General features: G+C 41.4%; 1 protein-coding gene and 1 long non-coding RNA gene across 7 annotated transcripts in view; one reads left to right on the top strand and one right to left on the bottom strand.

Annotated features, from left to right (window-relative positions):
- Positions 1-24,168, bottom strand: part of LPP (LIM domain containing preferred translocation partner in lipoma) — a 692,086-nt gene that overhangs the window by 297,706 nt on the left and 370,212 nt on the right. Inside the window, exon 1 of one of the 6 annotated variants that reach the window (XM_040481159.1) lies at positions 21,416-21,497. The exons of 4 other annotated variants lie outside the window; for them this stretch is intronic. The gene's annotated coding sequence lies outside the window, so the exon portion shown is untranslated. Of the gene's footprint in view, positions 1-2,647; positions 3,027-21,415; positions 21,498-24,168 lie in introns of those variants that run through there. One more of the 6 variants, XM_040481158.1, reaches the window with a different exon arrangement.
- On the top strand, positions 21,476-22,760 carry LOC121034244 (uncharacterized). Its single transcript, XR_005792330.1, has 2 exons — positions 21,476-21,589; positions 22,478-22,760. It is a non-coding gene; the product is annotated as an uncharacterized LOC121034244 (long non-coding RNA).

The raw sequence follows: 24,168 nt of genomic DNA, 5'->3' as shown, positions 1-24,168 counted from the left end.
GTCTCCATAATGCCGTCATCTCTCAGCCAACAAGAGCAATGACCAAAGACACTGGTCTCCAGGATTTTCTTCCAAGTAAGTGCCCATGTGCACGTGTGACAATGTCAATGATGCCATAATTGCTATCTCAGTAACAGCACTTTGTTAGAAATGTTCAAGATGTGCATGAATATGGGACTTAAGTTGATGAGCGATAAGCATGTTAGAGGCACAGTGCTTAACTATCCACACGTACTGTAGTTATACTTCGTAACAACAGCATGAGGTAGGCTCTGTATGATTACAACCATTTTGACATCAGAAACTGAGGTCCTTCTGGAGATTGCTGCTTGCTGAAGGACACATAGGCAGTGAGAGGAGGATCTAAGGTTTTCCATCGAAGGTAGCTGACACCTTTAAAACAACTGCTTTCAGCAAATATGGGGTCAGGCTTCTCATAACAGCAATTAGATTAGTTTGCTTTTTGTTTGATGAAAGTGGGGGCACAAGAATTACAAACTCAAAGGAAAGTGTTCAAAGATTTAAGTCTCTTAAAGTTTACACATATTGGGCTTCTTATTTTGTTTAAAGCAAACCAAAGGGAAATTGACCCTTGTATTACTGCCAACTCCTTTCGATATAAATAGACAACTTAGCAGATGTCTGGGCCTCCTTTAAGTTATCTTGAAATAATTATTGGTAGGATCTGCAGACAGGCCTATCTTTTGAAAATACTGGCATATATGTGCAGTGAACTCAGACATACAACATCCGTATGCACACAAACCTACATGGGATAAGCTCTTCGAACACATTTTCACACATCTAGTTTTACTGGTGTCTATGTTTCTGCATGGACATTATCTTTGGAAAGGCAAAGATATCATCACTATTAAACATGAAGACCAAACGTATGCTTGATTCTCATGGAGCATGAAATTAGACTCAATCTATGGCCAGAGGGGAAAACCTTACTGAACAACTGTAACAGTTGCTTTTTTTTTTTTTAACAGTTCTTTATCTCTTCTATTTTAAGGACAGTTAGCACAACTGAACAATTACTTAGGAGGTACAATACAGAGCTTTGAGCGTAGATCTTTATACACTTATCAAATGAGTATTATAATTTGCTATAATTCTCCCTCCTGATTATATACAGTAGCTATTTCGTTCTCTAAATAATATCTTATACATTTTTTTTAGAAGTTGGTTAAATTGCTTAGGAGAATATTAGGCTCAGTTTCTTTGAAGGGTAATATAGTGGGAGTGACTGTATAATTATCTCTACCGGGCTCTCACCCACTATACAATGTCGTCTACTACATCGATTGCTTTCCTGTTGAGAACTCTAGTTAATCCTACTAACGAACACACAGGAAAATGAGGCAGGCGGGTTTTATTTTTAACTCGGGACTGGGAGAATAAGAGAAAGAAATACTAAGATTGATCAAATCTGGTGCATTTGCAATTTTTATTTTAAGCCATTTTAGATGCATGTGCTACCAAATAGGTACAGTAATTCGGGAATTACCATTACTTGTGTACCAGTGTCTTATCTGGTAATCTCTGCCTGAGACCAACTATCCTCTAATCCACTCCACAGCTGGGCTCCTCTGTGCCTGGCAATTACTACTCTATTCTGGGTGGGGAGTTTTATTATATTTTAAATTGATGTGGATTTTATTCTCAAAATGCTAAGCATTCCAAATGCTTCATACATACTAGATTTTTACAAACAATCCAATGGCTTCCAGCAGAAAGAAGTTTAACACACGTCTTTCAATAAATGCACCAGGATTTCTAGAAGAATTCCATTTTTCACTGTCATTCAAGAATCTGACCATATGTCTGTCGCCCTGAAAGACAGAGAGTTCAAGGGCATGGTCTGTGGGTGTCTTACTTCTGTGCGCATGATCAGTGACTGACACAGGAACTGGCAATTGTACCCTTCTCTGCCCCAAATTATGACTAGATTACACTAATTGCATGCAGTTACTCAAAACTAGAAGTACAAACTTTTATACACCTAGATTAGTGAATTAGACTATCATAGTGCTATTATTCAAAACAAACCATCACTAAACTGAAGTCCTAGTCATTTAAAGACATTACCACCAAAGTCCATTTGGGGTTACCGTAGGGTTGGAAGTAAGAACAGAGATTGACTACAAATAGGTACGCAATTTCTCTTTGGAGTGAAAGAAACGTCCTAAAATTAGATTGGGTAATGGTTACAAAATCAAGGAAGCATTGAGTTGCAACAAAACAAAACAAAACCCTCTGCCCAAACTTCACAAACGCAACTACTGTTGGTATTTTTGATTGGTTATTAGGTCATCAATTCAAATGTTCAGATTGGGAGCTAGACCATATTGGCTAAAATGCCATCTCTGCACCTTGCTAGTTTAGCAAGTTATATCTCTCTGGGACACAATCTCATCTGTAAAATGGAGGGAAATAATAGGTCACCTCACTGAGTGGTGAGGAGAATCAAACAGTAACATAGTAAGTTTTCAATGTCTACTGGTTATCATCCCATGTGTTTTACTTAATTTTAATTTCTTAATATTGAAAATGATCCTTCTCTGGTGCAAGGGGTAATTGACAGGTAGAACTCCTATAAAATACTAGCTAGTTAAGCACTATCCTAAATAATCCTGTGACTTACCTCTGAGTTTCATTCACAATCCAGGGCTCTTCCAATAGAAGGATATCCAGAACTCTCTTTCTAGAGCACACTTCTAATTTCTTCTCTGAAACCTTCAGTGCTCCAGTCTTCTCCCAAACTGCTACCCCTAACAGCCCCAGCTGCCAGCACAATAAAGAGCCCAATGTACAAATTCATGGCATTGCACAGAATCCAAGCTGTCCTGCCGATCCTCACCAATGTATTCTTTGTACTATATTCTTTCTCTGTTCCACATACTTCATTCTCCAAGTACATCCATTTCCTTACCAAGCTGCAAACACCATTCTTTTACACACATTTATTGTTGCAATTATAGTTCCTTTTGCCTGGACTACCTGTAGTCTGTTTCAAAAACTCCTAGAAACCCTTTGTGACCTAACTCAAATGTCACATCCTCTTCCTGGCCTCACCCTTCTCTGTGACCTCATAGTAAGACATACACAGCTCCATGTAAGCACACATCAACACTCTCTCTCCCCTTCAGGGCCAGCAGAAACTGTCCTTCCCACACTTCCCCCCATGCTGTAACCTTACCAAGCTCTTATGGTTTACCTAGGTTTTACCTCTCTCTCTTTCCTCTTCCAGAAGCCCCCTGCGTTTGCTTTCCCTGTGCCATCAACCTAGAAAACTCCCACAGGTTTCTCAGACCTCTGTTTGGAGATGACCACCTCTCAGAAACCTCCCAAGGTCCACCAAGACCAGGTTTTCATTATCCGCCCCATGAGCTTCCAGAGTACCCTTTGCTGATCCTGAATATCAGTCTCTAACATCATATGGACAATTGTCTATTGAGGGACATTCTGCGAGAGGCTAGGTTTTATATAACTGTTGTTAGTCCCTAACTCCAGCACCTAGAGAGTCTTTGGTGTATGGCAGATACTCAATGCATATTTGTTGAGTGAATGTACTGATTATCTCCTTCAGAAATAATTTCAGTCTGTGAATTATATGGTAAGTGAAATCTAAAAAAAAAAAAAAAAAACAAAACTGTTATAAGAATATTCTGAGTTACCAAGTTCACCTCCCAGTTGCTGGAAAAAGGTCTTACATGCTTGCATTCTTATTATGGAGCCTGGTACACACAAGATGCTCAATTATATTTGCTGAAATTTCATAAAAGTGAAATGTTTTGCCAGATTCTGAGCCACTGAACACTTTCTACCAATGACCAATTTCTATGATGCTCCTCAGTAGATAAATTGATAGTGACATTATAAATCACAGAGCTGGAAAATTCATTTATTTCAACTTCCACATTTTATAAATAAAAAAAGTTGGGTTCAGTAAAAAAGTAAATTACGCATGATTATGCAGATAGGATCCCCAAAGACTACCTCCACCTAAATTAATGTCATTAAAGGTGTCTGACTTAGAAAGATTTATGTCATAGCTGAAGCCAGATTTAGAGTTATGAGTATGAACTATGCAGGCACCAAATACTGGAAATAAAAGTTGGAAATAAATTTGGACATAAATAGATTACCAGTGTGTGTGTGTGTGTGTGTGTGTGTGTGTGTGTATACATATATATGTGTGTGATTAGATTAAACAGGTGTTGCTAATCATGAAAAGAGGCATAAATAAACTCTTGGCTTGACATGAGTCATCATTTGATGGGCTATTTCAAGAGAGAATTGATATTTCTAAATGGCTGATACCACGAGAGGCAATACTAAAGAACCACAGAAGTAGAAAATAATCACTAATGATTTCTTTTATGGAACAAATCCATAGACTATGAAGAGTTACAACTTAAGGATTCATAGTATTGGAAATTTCCACTTGGAAGATTTTAAGCCTTTAAAAACCCTCCAAAATTGACACCTAGGAGTAAGTATGTGACTCAACTAGCTATCGGTAGCACTGTAGGATAATTGGAAAACTTACTAGGAAAAATCATTTCATATCTCCGTTCTTCAGCATACTCATGTAGAAAAGAAAACATACCGTGTGCTCACTTCTCTCTCTTCAGAATGCAAGAACGTCCCTAAAGTACCCCCAAAGCACAAGCTTATAAAGGTATGGTAAAGAACACCCGGATTCTTTGCTCCTCAGAGACAAAACTCAGCATAGGTAATCTGAAGCCTAAAATCACAAGTATCTATCTCCCGTCATAGGACTGAAGGCATCTATTCCCATGGCCCACCTTGGCTCGCTCTAGTTCTTTAAAGATTCAAGCTCCTTCCTGCTTCTTCATTGTTCTGCAGGAGAGAGGTCTCAGTTTCATGCTGAGGTGTCATTTCAGAAGTCAGCTCCTCTGAGAAGCATTACCTGATCCTCCCAGCAAACGTTATTCCATAGACCCCGCATCTGGCCCTTTTATTCTATTTCACTCCCTGAGTTTGCTTACTGACTTACTGTTTATGTCTTTACATTCCCCTAGCTTCTCTTCGGGCATTTCAGTTCAGCCAGAGAAAGAAGCTCCCCGGCCTTGGTTATCCCTCAACCCTAGTAGTCAAAGTTCATACAACATAGTAGGACTCGGATATGATGGATGAAGAATACATAAAACAGCCTGAGTTTATAACCTAGATCTGTTGTTTACCAGTTGTGAAGTCACCGGTAACTCTTCCAGGCCCTATTTACTTGACCAAAGACCAAGAATTCTAAGTATATCTGTCTCATACTGCACACATCTCTAAGATTAGGAGCCAATATAAGCCACAAATATGGTATTCAGAAAATGATAAAAGTATCACTCTACAAGACCTATTGTATGCCAGGCTCTGTTCTAATAAGCACTTTACACATGCAGTATGATGCCTTTGTCCATAAGATTCACTATTTTTTACCACCAAGACAGACATAGTTGGTGCCAGTTAATCTGTAACACAATGATTTCTCATCATATCGATTATGGGATGCATTTCAATCTCAAAGAAATTAATGGGGGGAAAAGGTGCTTCAAAGACTAGAATACAGTTTTACACATTTAATACTCCTCTAACCAACCTATGAGAGAGGCCCTATTACCATCTTTGTGTTACAGATGTGGAAACTGAGGCACAGAGAGGTTAAGCGACATATGCAAGGTTACAGGAGTTTTAATGATAACGAGGAAAGATGAACAGGGACTCAGAAAACTGCAGCTTCAACTCTCCAGAAAGTACCAAGCATTGGGTTCACTTCTCTAAATGGTACAACTGAACCAGGAAATTCTCCTCCCTGAAGTGTATGGTGCTGTGACTTCTAACAATTCTCATGGCGAAGTATTATGAAAATAAAAGTAGAAAGAGAGCAGTTTTAGACACTGAACTTCCAGTTTCCCTAATTTGCATCCTCTTTGCATTTATATAACTCAGTTTTTACCAGACCAATTTGCACTCATTTAGATTTTGCTTTTAAGTTTTCTTAATCCTTTCGTTTATCTGTTTTCTGTATTCATAAAGACACTGAAAGCTATTCTGGAGATGATAGTCTATTTGTGTTTAGATCTACTTTCTGCCCTTCTCCACTCCCCACTCTCCTTGCTCTGAGCTTAGTAGGCATTAAATAAATGTTGCTGACTAATTAAAAGCAAAAAGAGACCTGATTTGGCATCGTATCTCACGGCATGATATTAAAAAAACTCCATAACTCAAGCATATATTATCGTTAGCTTCCCGAATATGATTAGTGGCAATCTTGGTGTAATTTACATAAAGAGAGAGCATGACTTTTTGAGCCCAGCAGAAAAACCCAGGAATGTGGTATGTATGGCAATAGGAAGGAAGCCAAAACACAGACAATACTTTCAGAGATGTGACTGTGATATCACCAAAATCTGATCACTGAATAGCTATTAAAGCTAACATATGAAATATGACCCAGATTCAAAAGGCACCATCACCATCAAGGCTCATTTTCAAAACAATATTCTTTTACATACAAAATGACTCAAAGCACAGAAAAGTTGTTTGTGGAGTCCTGCTCCTCCATGTGAAAATCAAGATGCGTGATATTCCAAAACTCCCATGAGATTCTAACATACTTATTATTAGCAGAAGCAATCAAGACATAAGCCCCTTATAATCATATAAGGGAAGAGTGAAAAGAAACACAATTCTATAATTTTCTAATTGTTCTTCATCAGAGATCTTGGCTAGTGGAGAAGTCACCAAGAATATAAAGTTAAATCTTATTAATCCTTTTGCATCATATGGAAAGTTCTATTAACTACATTACAAAAGCTCCCATTCTCGCATACAGGTTAAGAACTACTCCATAATTGCTTTGTCTCTAAACCCTGGGCCTCGGTATATAATCTCCCACCCACACCACCTTTTAGTAGCAGGTAGAAATGACTTGCATACTCTGGCCAACAGCTTTGCCCATATCTGCAAAAGTTTGGAAGTTTGTGAGTAAAGGAACTTCCATATGTTTTCCAACAATACATTTTTATTTCTATTTGATTCCTCGAATTCTTTCTCCCCAACCCTAAGACACAATATACACTTGACAACATATTTATGAACAAATAAAAATACTATTCAGGATTTTAAGAGAGCTATTAGAAATACTAGCTTTGAATGAACAGAAATAGAATAAAACCTTTTAAAAGTTATCAAAGCTCTAATAATATCCCATAATTGCTTTCTAATGGGCACATTGCTATTATCAATTCTGTTTACCAGATATTTGTACAGTATGATGCATTTGTACGTATTGCTATTTCATCCTATGGGATGCTGGTGTTTTGAAGGAATGTTTACTTGGGCAGGAGCTCACTTGCCCTATACGCATAGGTTTATTTGTGTATGGAGGGCCACCTGTGAGGAACCTGGCATTTGATGTTATGGTACAAGCAATGTAGAAGTGTCCAGGAAGCCAGTTCCTCCTGTGAGGATTTTACTTTATGAGTTTTAATCAAACCTCTTTGGCTGTTAGCTTTATAACCTGTAAAAAAGGCAAGTACAAAAAAAAGTGTCCTTATCTACCTTAAAGAGTCATTACGGTGTGAACATTACTTGAAATATAAATCTTTACTGATGATGGTGATTTCCTTTATTCATCGTGACTTATGGGAAATTTTCCATGTTAGATGCCAACTAAATTTCACAAAGACTGCACATCAGAAAGCATTCCTCCTAACGCCTGGATTGGCCAAAATGGTTTTACAAAATCACCTGAAAATCTGTCAAAGTTGGCACATCTTATTGCAGATAAAGGAACAAGGTTGTGATGTGATACCAACATTGGAGGCAAGCCCACACGAGCTTTTGTTTATATGTGAACACTGGGAGTAATCACGTGGCCCACACTGCCTTTCAGTGAACATAAGCCTGGTGGGGGTGGCACCCAACAGTGGTATAGAATTGTTATTCTTTTGAAGGTATAGTGGAAACTAAGTACCAGCGGAACATGGATCTAGAGCCAAGGATGAGGCACTAGAAAAAGGAGAAGAACACAGCCCTACCTTAAAGAATTTGTGAACTTGGAAACCTTGGGGCAGAAATCCTATCTCCCATATTCAGTTGACCCTGACTTCATAACCACTCCTCCCTTGCAATCCCACTGACCATTCATGTCTACTCTAAGATCCCCCCAGACAGCTACATCCCAGACCTCACCTGCACATATCGCCTCACTTGCATTTGCACAGAATGTGTCCTCCTTTTAGTCATTTGCTTTTGGCCATCTGGAGTCTCTTCGCCTTTACAAAACATCACCTTTATCTAGTCCCTGAAGCCTATTTGGTTATAACAGGCTGGAGGCTAGGCCCACATATCAACACCTTGAATACTACTATCATTAAATGCAAGGGAGATGTTCTTCCCCTGCTCTAAACTTTTCCATGGGGAGGGATCTTCCATGGAGAAATATTCATAAAGCTGTTCGCCCCTCACACATTCCTCTCCTGATGAGAAGCTTACTGAGGAGTCAGCCCAGTGACTTAACTGATTGCCGACTTTGAGGACAGAAATAGGGCACGTATGGTTCAGGTCCTTTCCAACCTCCATTCAGAATCGTTGCCTACACAAGAGCATGCTTTTCTCTGCTTTTCCAGACTCCAAATTGTTTGTGGCTAGGGCAGTCCCACCTCAGGAGAGGCTTGCAGGTGGCCAGTGCTGACCACTGTCAGGAGGGCAAACCTATGGAGTAATTTCTCTTGACCTCAAACCTACACAGTCACCCAAGGCACTTTTATCAGCCCCCGGACTGACAGTTTGGTCTCCATCCGCCTGACTCGGCTGTTTGTCAATGGCTTCTTGAACATGGGTGGAGAGGAGGGGGACTGTTTGCTGTGTCCCTTGAAGTCCCAACAATGAATGCTCACCCAGCCTTTCTGCTGACCTTTATCTTGCAGTCAGTGGCAATGGTTTTTGTTTGTCTCTTTTTGGTAGCTCTGGGTTGGTACACACTCTTACATAAAAGGTACATAAAAGGTTGTGTCTCTACCACGTCCACAGCTCTGTTTGAGGTAACAGCTTCAAAAGGGCGTCTGTCTGTTTAAAAGAAATACATTTCCCACAGGTCTGTAACAGGTAATTCTGAATTCTGGCCACAATTAATTGGATGAGAGACTGAACCAAAACCAGCAACAGGAGATGTGCTGGAGGCAGAACTCCTTCCCAATTTTTATTGGAGAAGAACCAGCTACAATTAAGGGGCCTTATTGTTTGGAACATCTGAAGGCAAGGCGCAGCAGGCTGGTAGCAGAAATGGAATGGACGCGGGGCGCCTGGGTGGCGCAGTCGGTTAAGCGTCCGACTTCAGCCAGGTCATGATCTCGCGGTCCGTGAGTTCGAGCCCCGCGTCAGGCTCTGGGCTGATGGCTCAGAGCGTGGAGCCTGTTTCCGATTCTGTGTCTCCCTCTCTCTCTGCCCCTCCCCCGTTCATGCTCTATCTCTCTCTGTCCCCAAAATAAATAAACGTTGAAAAAAAAATTAAAAAAAAAAAAAAAAGAAATGGAATGGACGGGAAACCAGAGACACACAGAGTAGCATGAAGAAGCTCCAAGGAAGGAGAGGACATTAGGGAGCGAAAATCATAGTGCCCTGTCCAGAAGGACGCTACCCAGGAGCAGCAACTGGAAAGAGAAAGAAAACCTGAGAGAATCTAAGCCCTAGGAATGGAGACCCAGTGGATAAGGAAACACCGGGGGTTTACTTTTGAGGGATGACAAAATCAGCTATTGTTACGTCCTCAGCGATATTCTCACTTTCCATGTGGCTGCGTTGTCTGGCTGTGGACATGGTGGTTGGACTTCCTTCCTTCTCTTTGTATCCTTACCATAAATTTTCATAATCTAAAGTCAACTGAGGTAACTAACTCTGAGCACTTCTTGGCTTCCTGCAACCTGAAAGAACCTCACTGAAACAGACCCGAGGAGCTATTTCTTTATTTTAAAAGAACTTAGACAAACATGATTCTAACCATACTGCCATATCATGGTTTAAAAAACATAACCAAGCCTGGGGTGCCTGGGTGGCTCAGTTGGTTGAGCGTCTCTTAGTTTCAGCTCAGGTCATGCTCTTACCAGGTTGATGAGTTTGAGTCCCACAGTGGGCTCCGTGCTGAGAGTGTGGAGGCTGTTTGGGATTCCATCCCTCTCTCACTCTCTTTCTCTCTCTCCCTGCCCTTGCCCCCATCAGCTTTTACATGCTTTCTTTCTCAAAAATAAATAAACTTAAAAGAATATTAAAAATAAAAAGAAACAAAAAGAAAAAAATAAGGTCTTTTAACACAATGAAAAGGAAAATGGAATAAAGAGAGTGAGACTTTATTTTTCATGTCTGCTTTCAATCTTGTAAAAACCACATGAACCATTCAGATTAGCTCTCGTCTCTTCCATGCCACATTTTCAAATTTTAGCCCCTTTTGATTACCTCCCGTACAAAATAGCAAGGAAAGGTTGTAAGAGGCAGGAGGCTTGGGAGGTAGAATTAACTCTCTGGACCTTGAGATCATATAGTCAGTACAGAAGGTTTAATCATATATCTTTCAAGCCTGATTATGCAACACCCTTGTTTCTGAACAAAGAATAAGCTAAAGGTATTTTTTAGTGCATTACACTATTCGCATTTTTAATTACAGTAGATATTTTTTTATTACTGAATTAAATACCTTATTCTAGCTCAGTGAAGTGTGTGGCTGTTTTAAGTAAATAAAACTGTCACAAGAATACCTTATTCTTCCTCCATGGTGAGGGCCTGTATCCAAACCACAGAGCCATGGAAAATAACCTTCCCAACATTTACTCTCCTGGCCACAAGTATCTGTTGAAAGAAGTGTCTGCATTGGTCTGAACAACACATCCCCAAGCAACTAAGTGGAAGGACAGGTTGCTAACATGAGCTAATATGAGGATTCTAAAACATGGCGGGGGGAGCTGAGACTTACTTTTGATAAACCTCAAAAAAAAAAAACAAAACAAAAAAAACAAGCAGTTCCAGTTTCGGATGCCTAATTGTAGCTTCACACAAATGCAAAGATACACATGCGAGGAAACCCACCTTAATATTTACAATAAAGGGATGCCTACCCTCAATGCCCTTCAGTAGAAGAAGCACATGATGGTACGCCCATACTATGGAGTACGGGCTAGGTGTTAAAAACAGTATGTGCAATCCCCATTTACTGGCATGAAAAGATCTAGAATCAAAAGTAAATTGAAGCTAATATCATAACACTTATGTTTAAAATAAATGTGACCTATATAGTCATACCCATAGCTGTGTGTACTTACATACTTGTTAAAAGACTGGAAAGATGCATAACAAACTGAAACACTGATTACGAAAAAAGTACGGAGTCAGTGAAGGGTGTGCAGCAGAAATAAACAAGAGCGCGTACTGAGAGAACACTTTAAGTTCTAGTCTACATACTCCTGATTGGTGGAATATGTTGTGATGAGTATTCATTCACATACTCCATACATGTATGTGTTTCGGTAAAGTTAAGGAGCTGGATGCCTCCACCGTACTGCACACGTGTGTGAGTGGTGGGCCAGCACTGATCAGTGGAGGGATCACTGGGTTTGAAATCAATAGGACCAAGAATGAGACCCCTTTCTGCCACTTTAGAAGTACAATTTGGGGCAACTCACTCAACATTGTGTGTAATGCTGAGACAATAGTTCCTGGCCATGCAAACTCAGACTTGCCGGGAGGGTAGAATAAGATGGACATAAACCCACTCTATAAGGTGGGAAGCACTGTATAAATCTCAACTACAACTACCATTATTGTTCACATTATCTGCCCTCTTAAATTTCCTTGGAGAGAAATAGATAAGTTTGTGACAATAGATAATTTATTTTAAACTCCTCCATTTGAACCACGTTGTTTTATCCTGTCTCCTTTCACTAAGGTCTGGAATTAAAACAAACATCAAATGAGGCTGTAGGATTTTATTTTATCTGTCACATCCTGCTGTCATTAAACACACTTGAGATGAGTGGGTTTAGTTCAAATAAAACTGCTTCTTTCCCAAACGCAACAAACATGGAGCGGGCAGAAAAGGAAGACTGCACTTGAATTGTGTTCAGAAGCACCACACGTTGCATTTCAAGGAGATCCATCTGGCAGGCTAACACGGTAATAAGTTCTTTTAATTGTCAGGTCACTTAGATTACAGATCCAGGCTGTCAATTTTTCCATTGCGTTTTTTTTTTTTTTGTTTTTTTTTTTTTTTTTTTTTTGTATCTTTTAAAAAAAAAAAATCTCCTAGTTATTCTGTATGAGAAAAACTACCATCTTCCTTCCTAGGAATTTAGGCAGCAATTCAATGCAACAAGCATTTACTCCTGCGCATCAACCATGGTGGAAATGAGCTCTGTGTTAGAAATTCAAGAAAGAATATATAAAAAACCTTGTCTTGCAGCAAGTCACAGCCAGTAGGGGAGATTAACTCTTACAACCCAAAATGATACCCTTAATGGGAGCAAAGGTTCTGGTACACCTGACGTTCCCCGTCTTTTTTAAGGGATTCCTCCTCAAATGTATAAATCTACGTAATCTTAGCAGGGTTAGCTGCTTGCTAAAGTAAAAAGAGCAAGAGTCAGGACACCCTGAAAAGCGGCACGGATATATGTGTGTGCATGCGTGTGCAGTACACATTGTGGAGACCCTCCAAACTCAGGTCGATCCGCTCTTCTATACAGCCTCATATCCACCTGCTCACCTCCATGCCTTATAAATTCTCAGCCATGCCCCATTCTCATCAAAACTTGTACTTTCGGGGCGCCTGGGTGGCGCAGTCGGTTAAGCGTCCGACTTCGAGCCCCGCGTCGGGCTCTGGGCTGATGGCTCAGAGCCTGGAGCCTGTTTCCGATTCTGTGTCTCCCTCTCTCTCTGCCCCTCCCCCGTTCATGCTCTGTCTCTCTCTGTCCCAAAAATAAATAAACGTTGGAAAAAAAAAAAAAAACTTGTACTTTCAAACTGCCATATCATTACTCATACACAGTTTCCTCTTCTGGATGTCTCCCTCCTCCAAACATCTCTTACACTTCCATTATATTGCGCATGGTCGGTACTCCATAAATAGGTGTGGAATAAGTAAAGCCTCCTAACTTTACATGCAATAAGCATTTCCCTGCAAAATGAAAAGAATAAATGATAGTATTCCAATAAACTAGGAAGGAGACCAATATGCTGGAGAATTTACCAACCACTGGAGTTGAAAAGAACCTTAGAAATGATCTAGTTTGGTCCTTCATAAGAGATGAACTAGGGGCGCCTGGGGGGCTTAGTCGGTTAAGCGTCCGACTTCGGCTCAGGTCATGATCTCACGGTTTGTGAGTTTGAGCCCCGCGTCGGGCTCTGTGACGACAGCTCAGAGCCTGGAGCCTGCTTTGGATTCTGTGTCTCCCTCTCTCTCTGCCCCTCCCCTGCTCATGCTCTGTCTCTCCCTGTCTCTCAAAAATGATGAACTAGATGTTCAGAGAAGTGAAGTGATATTCCAAAGTGAAATATTTAACTAGTGGAAGAGGTGGCTTTGGAATCTGCTCTTCTGACTTGCCCAGTGCTCTATCTACACCATGCTGTTCTCTTACATTTTTGAGTGACAGGGACATGTACGGAGAAGCTCAGTGGATTAGTAAAGGTAGATGGCATTGCATTCTAAGCAAGGGAAAAAAATCACGGGTGCTTTTTACAACAAGTGCACTTTCTTTTATAGCGATTGATTCCTGAGACCATGTCCAAGAAAATGTACATTCAGGGACTGAGTGGACCTCTCCTGCCAATCACGATGAAGAAATGTGCACGGCTAAGCTCTGAAGAAGCCAATGGCAACAGTGAATTTCTACACTGAGTAAAATGTTCTTGGAGCTTAAGAAGGAATTTAAGGTTAGGAATATATTAGAAAGGGACACAAATGCAGATCTTGTAGGCTGAAGAAAATGCTCCCAAGTCTCACCTCATTCTTCTGCATGGAAAGACAGATTCGCTTAGGTACTAATGAGCACACAGACTTTCTAACTCAGGCTGGGAGTCCCATTTACATTCAGAAGAAAGGCCAGGGCGTTAGACCAGAAGAAGGATGCTGTTTGAAATCCAGGGTATGCTGCACCTGCTATAGGACTCTGGAGCAAATCATTTCATCTCTCAGCCTGTTTCCTCATCTCTAAAATGTACCTAAGAATCCCCATCTCCAGGAGCTTTTGTGAGAGTTCAATGCTAATGAATAAATGAAGGAACTTTGCAAATGTTAAGATATTAAGTTCAAGTACTGAATTGCCATTATCAAGAAGGAAGCTCAGACTTGAAGGGCCTCTAGATCAGCCAGGCTCAGAAATGTTACCTGGTTACTACTTCAGGAGTAACAATGGGAATGTACAAACATTGAATCACATAAAAGGAAGAAAACAGAAATGGATGCCCTCAATACTGAGTATCCAATAAACCGAGGCAGAAATGAATGACCCCAATAGATGCAATTCTGGAGAGACTTAAGGGATAGGACTATCATTTAAATATAGAGGAAGGTTTTGGGGGGCCTGGGTGGCTCAGTCCATTAAGGGCCTGACTCCTGGTTTTGGCTCAGGTTATGATCTCATGGTTCATGGGTTCAAGCCCTACATTGGGCTCTGTGCTGACAGCATGGAGCCTGCTTGGGATTTTCCCCTCTCCCTCTCTCTCTGTCCCTCCTCTGCTTGCTCATTCTTTATCTCTCAAAATAAATAACTAAACTTAACATACATACATACATACATACAAACATACATAAGCAGAAGGAAATCATTTGGCATGGGTCAACTCGTAGGATATTCTGAGAGTTAGGCCTGGAAGCCAGGTCCTCCAGATCCCACGCTCCATTCATAGGAGATTATGAAAGCCTAAGAAACACACAAGGAAATGGACATCACAGTGCAGCAGAGATTGCTGGTAGTGATTTGAGGCATCACTGAACTGGAAAGGATCTGGAAAGATGACTGCAGGCCGTTTTCCTCTCCTTAACAATGCAGTGGAAGACCCTCTGGGGCTGGCATAGCACAGAGAAAAATCAGGTAAAGAAGAGACCCCCAGCTATCCACAAGAAGGGAAGTAAACCCATACCTAGTAAGGGCCAGTCCCGGGGTTGAATGCCATCTATGCATTCTCTCTCATAAGTCTAGCCATGTCATAACATAAATGTAACTATTCTTTCCCCTTTTTTTAAGTTTATTTATTTATTTTGAGAGAGACAGAGATAGCGCCAAGTGGGGCAGAGGCAGAGAGAGAATCTCAAGCAGGCTCCGCACTGCCAGCTGTGGAGCCTGATGCAGGGCTTGAAATCACGAACTGTGAGATCATGACCTGAGCCGAAACCAAGAGTTGGTCGCTTAACCGACTGAGCCACCCAGGTGCCCCATAACCGTTCCTCTCTTACTGATGAGAAAATTAGGATCTTAGAGAAATGAAACATCTCTCCAGCATTCACAGAGCTGCTGAGTGGTAGATGGAGAATCCAGGTCCCAGATAGCAGAGTGAGAACACGAGCCCGTTCTGTTCAGCCAGATGAACACCCACACCAGCCCCAGCAGCCTGGGAGGTGGTATAGGTCTCAGGCGCTGGAAGAGAAGGTCAGCAGAGCTGCGGTGTGGACAGCTGGCATTCAAAGGAGAAAGTGGTTTGGGCAACAGTGTTGCATTCACATTTTCTGAAGTGAGTTTATGTGAGGTAAGTGGTTTTATTTTTTTCTGATGAGAAATTGGGGGATTCTGGGTACCTTTTCAAAGCACAAATATTTCTCTTTGTGGCACCAGCATGGCAAAAGAATAATGAAATATGCATGAACATAAATATGAACGGTGTGGGTGACGAGTCAGAATGACTCGAACAAAGAGGCTAATAAGCGGCTTTGTTTCCCAGGTCTGAGTGAAATAGTTGATTCTGTGAACACAGGCATACAAGAATGAAAACAACACATTCTCATGGCTTTTCCCTACTAGACACCACTCTACACACTGCAGCTCCAGGCTTCATAGAACTGAAGCTCTTATTATACCATCATCCTTAACTCATAAAAATCAAATTGTATTACTCCGTTATCATAATGTTCTAAGTCCTTCTCGCTTGGTGCATATTTCACATATCATTTTACACCCTAATGAGATCCTGAATAGGTTACATTACATATACATCTGATAGAATATTTAGGACTCAATTTTCACCATCACTGAACAGCTTTATGCAATTCATATATTCAAAAGTGTGTGAATAATCAGGTACTTGTGATCATGATGGCGGGCCAATTAAGAGCTGAAGGTTGGGCCATATGTCATTGGAAGGAATTACTCTTCAACCCCAGCCTAGAATTCCAGGCGGGATGGAAGCGCTGGCAATTAACTACTTCAGCTCCCTCGTGTGATATCGGGGGAGACTAAGGCCCAGAAAGGGACAGGTGGAAGGACACACAGCTAGACAGAGGCAGCGCATGTACAAGAATCCAGATATTTTGTTTCCTAATCTCCATAATACCTTCTTTGTCTCCCATTTGAGACAAAGTCAAGATCTTTGTTTTATCAACAACTCCTCTCTTTCCCCACGAATTCAGAACAGAACAAAGGCACTGCTCCTCTGAGAAAAGCAGAGTCATGTACACATGTCTTCTCAGTAGCAGAAAGTTAATCAAAAGTAGTCAGTGTGACCCATTGTACTTTATATCACTGAATTCATTTTTGACATTTGAAGAACCTATGGTTTTATTTTGCTTTTATTTAGAACAGCAAGTGGGAGGTAAAAATGTCAAAATAACTAGGGCCTCGCAGTTCTGGTAAATCTATTCACTGGATTGTTTTAAAGACTGTTGAGGGTTTAATTTTTTTCCCCCTAATTGCCTTCATCTGTTCAGCAGACGTTCCCCGATTGCCTAACCCATACCAAGTCCTATTGTGTCGGATGCAATGGAAGACCCAGAGACGGAAGCACACACGAACCTACTCCCCACAAGTAACAGGGTTCCTGTCTTACCAGAGAAGGGGAATGCACACAGCTGATCTTAACTGTAATAGAGCACAGGATGTGACAAGCGCCCGAAGAAATGTGTACATCAAGTCAGATGGGGTGGGAGGCAATTTCCAAGGACGACAGTGCCAGGTAGACAGTGATGATGAGGTATTACAGGTAGCTTTAAATTACGAGCTAGAAATTACAGAGTCCACTGGAGATGTGTGCAATAGGAGAAACTACGAGCTCGGTAAAGTGTACCACCATCGGATGTCAAGATGAGATATGGAGATACGGGTTTCCATCTTGATGCTTTTAGTATATAACAGTTTACCCCAAATAAAGAAGTCAGTTTAACAGAAAGTCTTGTGTTTCTACAGAAGAACCAAAGAACTAAGAGGCAGACAAGAAACTTACTGGCCGGGAGCGGAGGTGATATTTTGTCTGAGTGTCTGGTGGGAGTAAACACGCACCTGTACGCACATACCTGACTAGCTTTCTGCTCAAGAATATTGACGGGGATTGAAAGGGCGCACTTGCTGTGATGAGCACCAAGTGTTGTATGAACATGTGGAATCACTAAATTGTAGACATGAAATTAACAGTAACACTGTATGTTAACTAATTGGAATTTAAATAAGAATTTTTTTTTAATTTTTTTTTTCAACGTTTATTTATTTTTGGGACAGAGAGAGATAGAGCATGAACGGGGGAGGGGCAGAGAGAGAGGGAGACACAGAATCGGAAACAGGCTCCAGGCTCTGAGCCATCAGCCCAGAGCCTGACGCGGGGCTCGAACTCACGGACCGCGAGATCGTGACCTGGCTGAAGTCGGACGCTTAACCGACTGCGCCACCCAGGCGCCCCATAAATAAGAATTTTTTAAAAAGGTATTGATGATATCCACTCCTTATTGGTTTGTGGGATCTTGCACAAATCAGTTCACTTTTCTGCACCTGTTTGAGAATCCCTAACATGAAGTACTGACATCGGGCTCTCTCAGTTCTCATGTCCTCTGTTGTTTTGCTTATTGCATACATACATGCAGAAAAGAGAACACCAAACCATCACGAACCCATTCTCCACACTTTACTAAATTGTGGCATCAGCAACAATAGAATAAGCCTTCTACGAGTCTCTGGCTTCCCTCTGATTCTTCTTGACTCTTATCCTTATTCAGGTAAACATGTTAGCCAAGGTCCTTTGAACGGGGCACAGGCCACCGGTGTTCTGAGGAAGGACAGGTCAGTGGGAACTATGTTAGAGCCTTTTCAGTAGCAACCCACTACTCCTCAAAAAGCAAACTGAGGAGTTGAACATACCACTTTACCACCTAGACTGCATGCTATGTGAAAAAGCCAAGAAACACCTGTTGCCATTTTGCGAACTGGTAAAGGAAGGCACAGGAATTAGACCAGATGTTCGCTCCCAGTATCTCCTTCCGTCGAGGGACACAGCTCTTAAAAATACACCACCGGCTGCTGAAGTTGTTGCCACTTCACTCCTCCTGGCCCAGGGTTGCTTTAGATTTAAAAACATGTTTCCAGAATCCAACAAACACAGTTTTTGCTATAGTTCGGATCTGTGAAGAGTTATCTTTACTCGTGTATTTCAAAGAAGAGAAAGGAAACAAACATCAACCTCCTCCTCCCATTCTTTTCCAACTCATGAAGACACTTTTAAAATAAAGACCCCATTATTTGAGCTTCTGGAACTATGAAAGGGAGAAATCCAAAATGAAGGCCTTATTTTATTCTTAGGTACTAGAAAGAGAAAGAATGTGTAGTTGCCATAGAGGTACCCACCACAGAACAAGACCAACGCCACAGTTCAACTGAACTGAATAATAGCTCGGGGCCCCTTACAGGAGTGAGAAAAGTACAAGGGTTTACTTGTGCAATAACCTGTAAAGGGAGGGGATGGTAGATTAAAAAGACACTGAAGAATTCTAAGAAATTAAAATGCGTTTGTAAGACTCCAGCAATTAGGACTCTACCCCAGCATTACCACATTGCATATTGGAATGACCCTGCATGTGACACCCTGATCAGTCACCAGGACATTCAGAAGCCATTTTAATCAAGCCTAAAGTGCCAGATCTGCCAAGCCCTGCATTAAGTTTTGAGGTATGGGCAGGATATGGCTTCTCAGGGAACTCGATCTAGAAGACAGAACTAGTAGATTACAATGTGGTCAACTCATGTAATGATTGTGAAAATGCCCCCAAGAAAAGCAAAGAAAGAAAGAACATAAAATAGGCCAACCATTCAGGTGCAACTCTAGAGAGATATGTGATTTTTAGGATAAGAAGAAAACATAAGGCAGGTTCATTTTCATTAAATTTTACTGATTGTTCTATTCTTAATCATAAGACCTACCATTTATTGGCCATTTGCTATGTCACAGATACTGTGCTAAGCATTTATCTCATCCAACCTTCCCAATAGCGCTATGAAGTGGAGATCATTTCCTCTCTCAAAAAATAAGCATAGAGGAAGGTCAAATAAGTTGTGTAAGCTTAAAAAGTAAAGATATGGAGCCAGGATTGTAACTCCAGAGCCCTTGCATCTAACCATTATTTAGCGTGGGTTCCACCCGCACAAAGGAAAAGTACATCAGGTATGAGCCAGAAGCTCAACACAGCAGTGAGACCTGTTTGTGTCAAGGCAAACCCCACAAAAGACCTGACTAAATCCAGTGATCCACTTCTCAGTCCTCCTCGCATCTGATCCCACAGAGAACCTGCTCACTTACTCAGTCTCGAAGCAGTGTTTTTCACTCCGTGTCTGGACAGCACCGTCCCTTGATTCTCCCCCTACCTAATGTCCCTGTTCATGACATCCTTTAATGGTTCCTCTGTCTCTCTCTGAGACATCAAAATACTGGCCCGGCCTTAATCCATCGCCTCAGGTGATGCTACTCAGTATCAAGGTTTTCAATTCATATCCATTGACTCTTAAATCTATATTAAATCAAGATTTTGCCCTGGGGCCCCAGAGACCAATATACAACTGTCTACTCAACCATTACTTGCATGTCTAAGAGCTCAAATGTACCACACCTGAAACCAAATTCCGGATCACCCCTGCTCTTCAGAAAAATCAAACACAAAACTGATTCTCTTGCTGTCCTCCTGGCATCTCACTAATTGCCACGTCCATTCTTCTAGTAGCTTAGGCTAGAAACCCAGCAGTCATTCTTGCCTCTTCTTCTGCTCTCGTATTCTACATCTACCCTGTCCACAGAGCTTTTTGAGCACTACCATCCAAATGTATCCAGAATCCCACTACTGCTTAGCACCTGCCCCGTACCTACAACCAGCCATCATGTCTCGTGTGGATTATCACTGCAGCCAATTTTCTACTCGCACAAGGCTGATCACGTGACTCCAAATGCTCCCATCTCACTCGGACTAAGAGTCAAAGTGCTTACGACAGACCACAAGCTTGTACTGTATGATGATCATTGGCCCAACAGATTCCCGACCCCTTCTTTTCTCGCTCCCCTTAAGATCACTCAGTTCCAGCTATCTTTGGCCACTTTACTCTTTCAGAAACAGGCTAGTTGCTGGCCATGCACCTCTCCCAGGGCTCCCCCACTCGTGCTCTCCTCCTTCAGGGACATTCTCCCCTCTGTCCCAAACATCTGCATGGCTCACTCCCTTCCCTACTTGAGATTTCGGCTCCAATATCACCCCCTCATCAGGCATTCTCTTCTCTACCTACCTTATGCAAACTAGCAACTATTACTGCACTCTTACCAAAGTACTTCCTGTGTTTATCTTGCTTTTCCTCTACAGCACTTAACTCCATCGGACTTAATGTTTACTTGTTTTTTTTCTCCCCAAAGGAATATGAACGGTTTGGGGAAATACATTTTCTTTTATTCAAAGCTGCAGCTTCACCTTCTAGAAGAGAGCCTGCCATTCAATAGGTGTTCACAAAATATTTGTCATGATACAATAATCCCCGCCCCCTTCCCCATGAGGGATACATTCCAAGACCCCCAGTGGATGCCTGAAACCAATACTGAACAGTATATATACACATATACTGAACAGTACATATACACATATATACATATACTGTATATATACACATATATATACACATATACATACATAATACTGAACAGTATATATACACATATATACATACATATATATATACAGATACATATATATACACATATACATATATATACATATACATATATACATATACATATACATATACATACATATGTTTTTTCTGTATATACATATCTGTGACAGTTTAATTTATAAATTAGGCACAGTAAGAGATTAGCAACAATAACAATAAAATAGAACAATTATAACAATATACTGTAACACAAGTTACATAAATGTGGTGTCTGGCTTTCTCTCCCAAAGTACCTTATTGGACTATACTCATCTTTCTTCTTGTGATGAAGGGAGGTGATAAAATGCCTACATGATGACATGAAGTGAGGTGAGTGACGGAGGCATTGTGATGTAATATTGGGTCACTACTAACCTGACAAAGGCCAGAAGGAGGATCCTCTACTTCTGGGCCAGGGCTGACCACAGGTAACTGAAATCATAGAAAGCATAGCCATGGATAAGGGGGGAATGCTGTAATGAATAAATGGTGCCTCTGGTCACTCTTATTAGAGTTCCAGAAGACAACCTGAAGAATCCATAAGAATAGTGTAAAATGTAAAGCCGCAGTGTAAGTACTTCTAAAAATGGCTTGCTGATTTAGAATCAAAGTGAAATATTATATACATCACCATAGATTTGGACTGTGAGTCACAGACTGTCAAACGTGAGAGGCAGCTGTAGTGGACCAAGATGTAGCTGGGAGTCAGACGATGCTGGTTCTGGTCCTGCCAGTGCCCCTGACCTGCTATCCAACCTCAGACAAGCAGCCTCGTCCCTGTAGACACTCCTTGTCACCCAAATAAACACCGATTCATCTCTGCTCTCTAACATCCATTGGTATGAATTCAACTACCACTCATTCAAAAGATACTCTTTCTGAGTTTACACAGAGGAGATAAATTCATTGCTGTCAACTCTACTTACAAGTTAGGAAAGAAGTCACATTTGAAATTGTGTGCCTTTTTTTGTAAAATTATGCCACATCGTTAACACCTAAAGTGGGAGATAGAAGGTTCTTCCTCTCCATGCACCACAGTGGGTGTTAGATGTCATCAACTACAACACAGAAGTAATAACTATTTAGGATGCTAAACTCTTCCAAAAACACACGTGCATGGGTACACACACACACACACACACACACACACACACACACACGTTAACACAAAATTCACACCGAGAAAACAATTTGCAGTTTTCCCTCAAATGGACTCATTTCCCATCTTGAAAGGCAGTCTCACATGGGCACGAAATGTGTTTTCTCCTAAGTAGTAGAGATGACCTTTAAAAATGCACCCCCTCTTTCTTCCCCAGCCTGCAATCCCATGAAGATCAAAGCCAGTTTGCTATTCTGCATTAACATTTCTGTGATCAGATATAACGTGAGCACCTCGATTCTATCTGTGTCAAGATATCTTCACACAAGTGACTCATCTGGTAAAAGCTCAGGCACTGAACACTGCTCTGACAACCATCTCCTTTGAGGTTGATTCCACGTTGGTGGTGTTACAAGCCAACGTCCTGTTCAGCTGCTTTCCTCTGCAACACAACACTGTAATTAAAACTGACTAAACAATAAATCTCAATTTCCCTGTTCCATCAGGAGAATCTTCCAATTTACTAGGCTTCGTCTATTCGCCAGCTCCTCCTCTGAATCGTTCTTGAACAAGCACACAAGTTAACTACCCACTCTTATGTTGAACGTGCAGAGATTCAGTGCCAATTCTGTCATTAGACATCCTAGATCTGCTCCTTGGGGACCTGAGAGGAAACTGGGTGTTATGCCTGAGTTAAATATGTGAAGAGGCTATCCCCCTCCTCACGCAGGCCCTGTCAGCTCCAGAAAGCACAAACTCAATGGGCTGCCCTTGCAAGGAACAGGCATCTCTTTGTCCTCCTAAATACCTCTTGCCGTGACCAAGTTCCAGTTTCCAGAACCCGAAACACCTTTGCCCAATGAAAACCTTCCTGAACTTTTTACCCAACAACTCACAGACCATGAATGGCATTCCCTCAGGCTCCAAGACAATCAAGTTAGGGAGGCGATGTAGAAAAAGAACGTGGTAAAAAGAGGTGAGAATATTAATGATGAGAATGGTGAGAATATAACGATGGCACTGAATTGTGTTCCAGTGTATGGAGTCAAAAAATAGATTCAATTTTTCTCGTAGAAATAAATGCAAAGGGTTGTTGGGTACCACAGAGCTACCCACTTGGACAGTTAATTACAGACTAAATACCCCTGTGCTAAAAAAGAACTGAATAGTTCCCGATTGGCATCAGAATAACCTCAGAACTCTACATGAAGCGCAAAACACAGTCCACAATCTGGCTACTGATCCCTTTTCTCATGGACAGCCTCACTGTCTATGCATTAACCATGTGTGATCATTGGCATTCCCAGAAACAGACAGTGGTAGGTGAGATAACACTTCAGTCTTAGATATCTGCGCTCGAATTCCCAGAAGCTGTGCACGTGTTGTTTTACTTGGCAAAGGGAACTTTGCAGATGTGATTAAATCTTGAAATGGAAGGGTTCTCCTGCATTATCTAGACGGGCCGAATCGGATCACATGACTTCTAAAAAGCAGAGAACCTTTCCCAGCTGTGGTCAGAGGGAGACATACCCTTAGAAGAAAGGTCAGAGAGATACAAGGTTGCCGGCTTTGAAAGGACTGGGAATTTCCTTCAGAATAGGCCACAAGCCAGGGGATCCGGGAGGCCGCTGGAAGCTGGAAAAGCCCCCAGAATTGCCCCCTAGCACCTCCAGAAACAAAAGCAGTTCTGCTAACACCTTTACCTTAGGTGAAGAGACAGGTACTAGACTTCTAAACTACAGAATTTGAAGACAATAAAGAAACGTATCGCTTTAAGTCACCAAGTTAGTGGCACTGTCACAGGGATAATAGAAAACTGATAACATAGGTCAAGCTCACCCCCACTTTCCGGCCTTTGCCCATGAGTTTCATGAGCTGATGATGGCCCATGCTTACTTCTCATAGTTT

The sequence above is a fragment of the Herpailurus yagouaroundi genome, unplaced genomic scaffold (assembly GCF_014898765.1).
Source record: "Herpailurus yagouaroundi ecotype Mexico unplaced genomic scaffold, PumYag 159, whole genome shotgun sequence".
NCBI lineage: Eukaryota > Metazoa > Chordata > Mammalia > Carnivora > Felidae > Herpailurus > Herpailurus yagouaroundi.
This window is presented reverse-complemented; position numbering and strand designations above follow the sequence as displayed.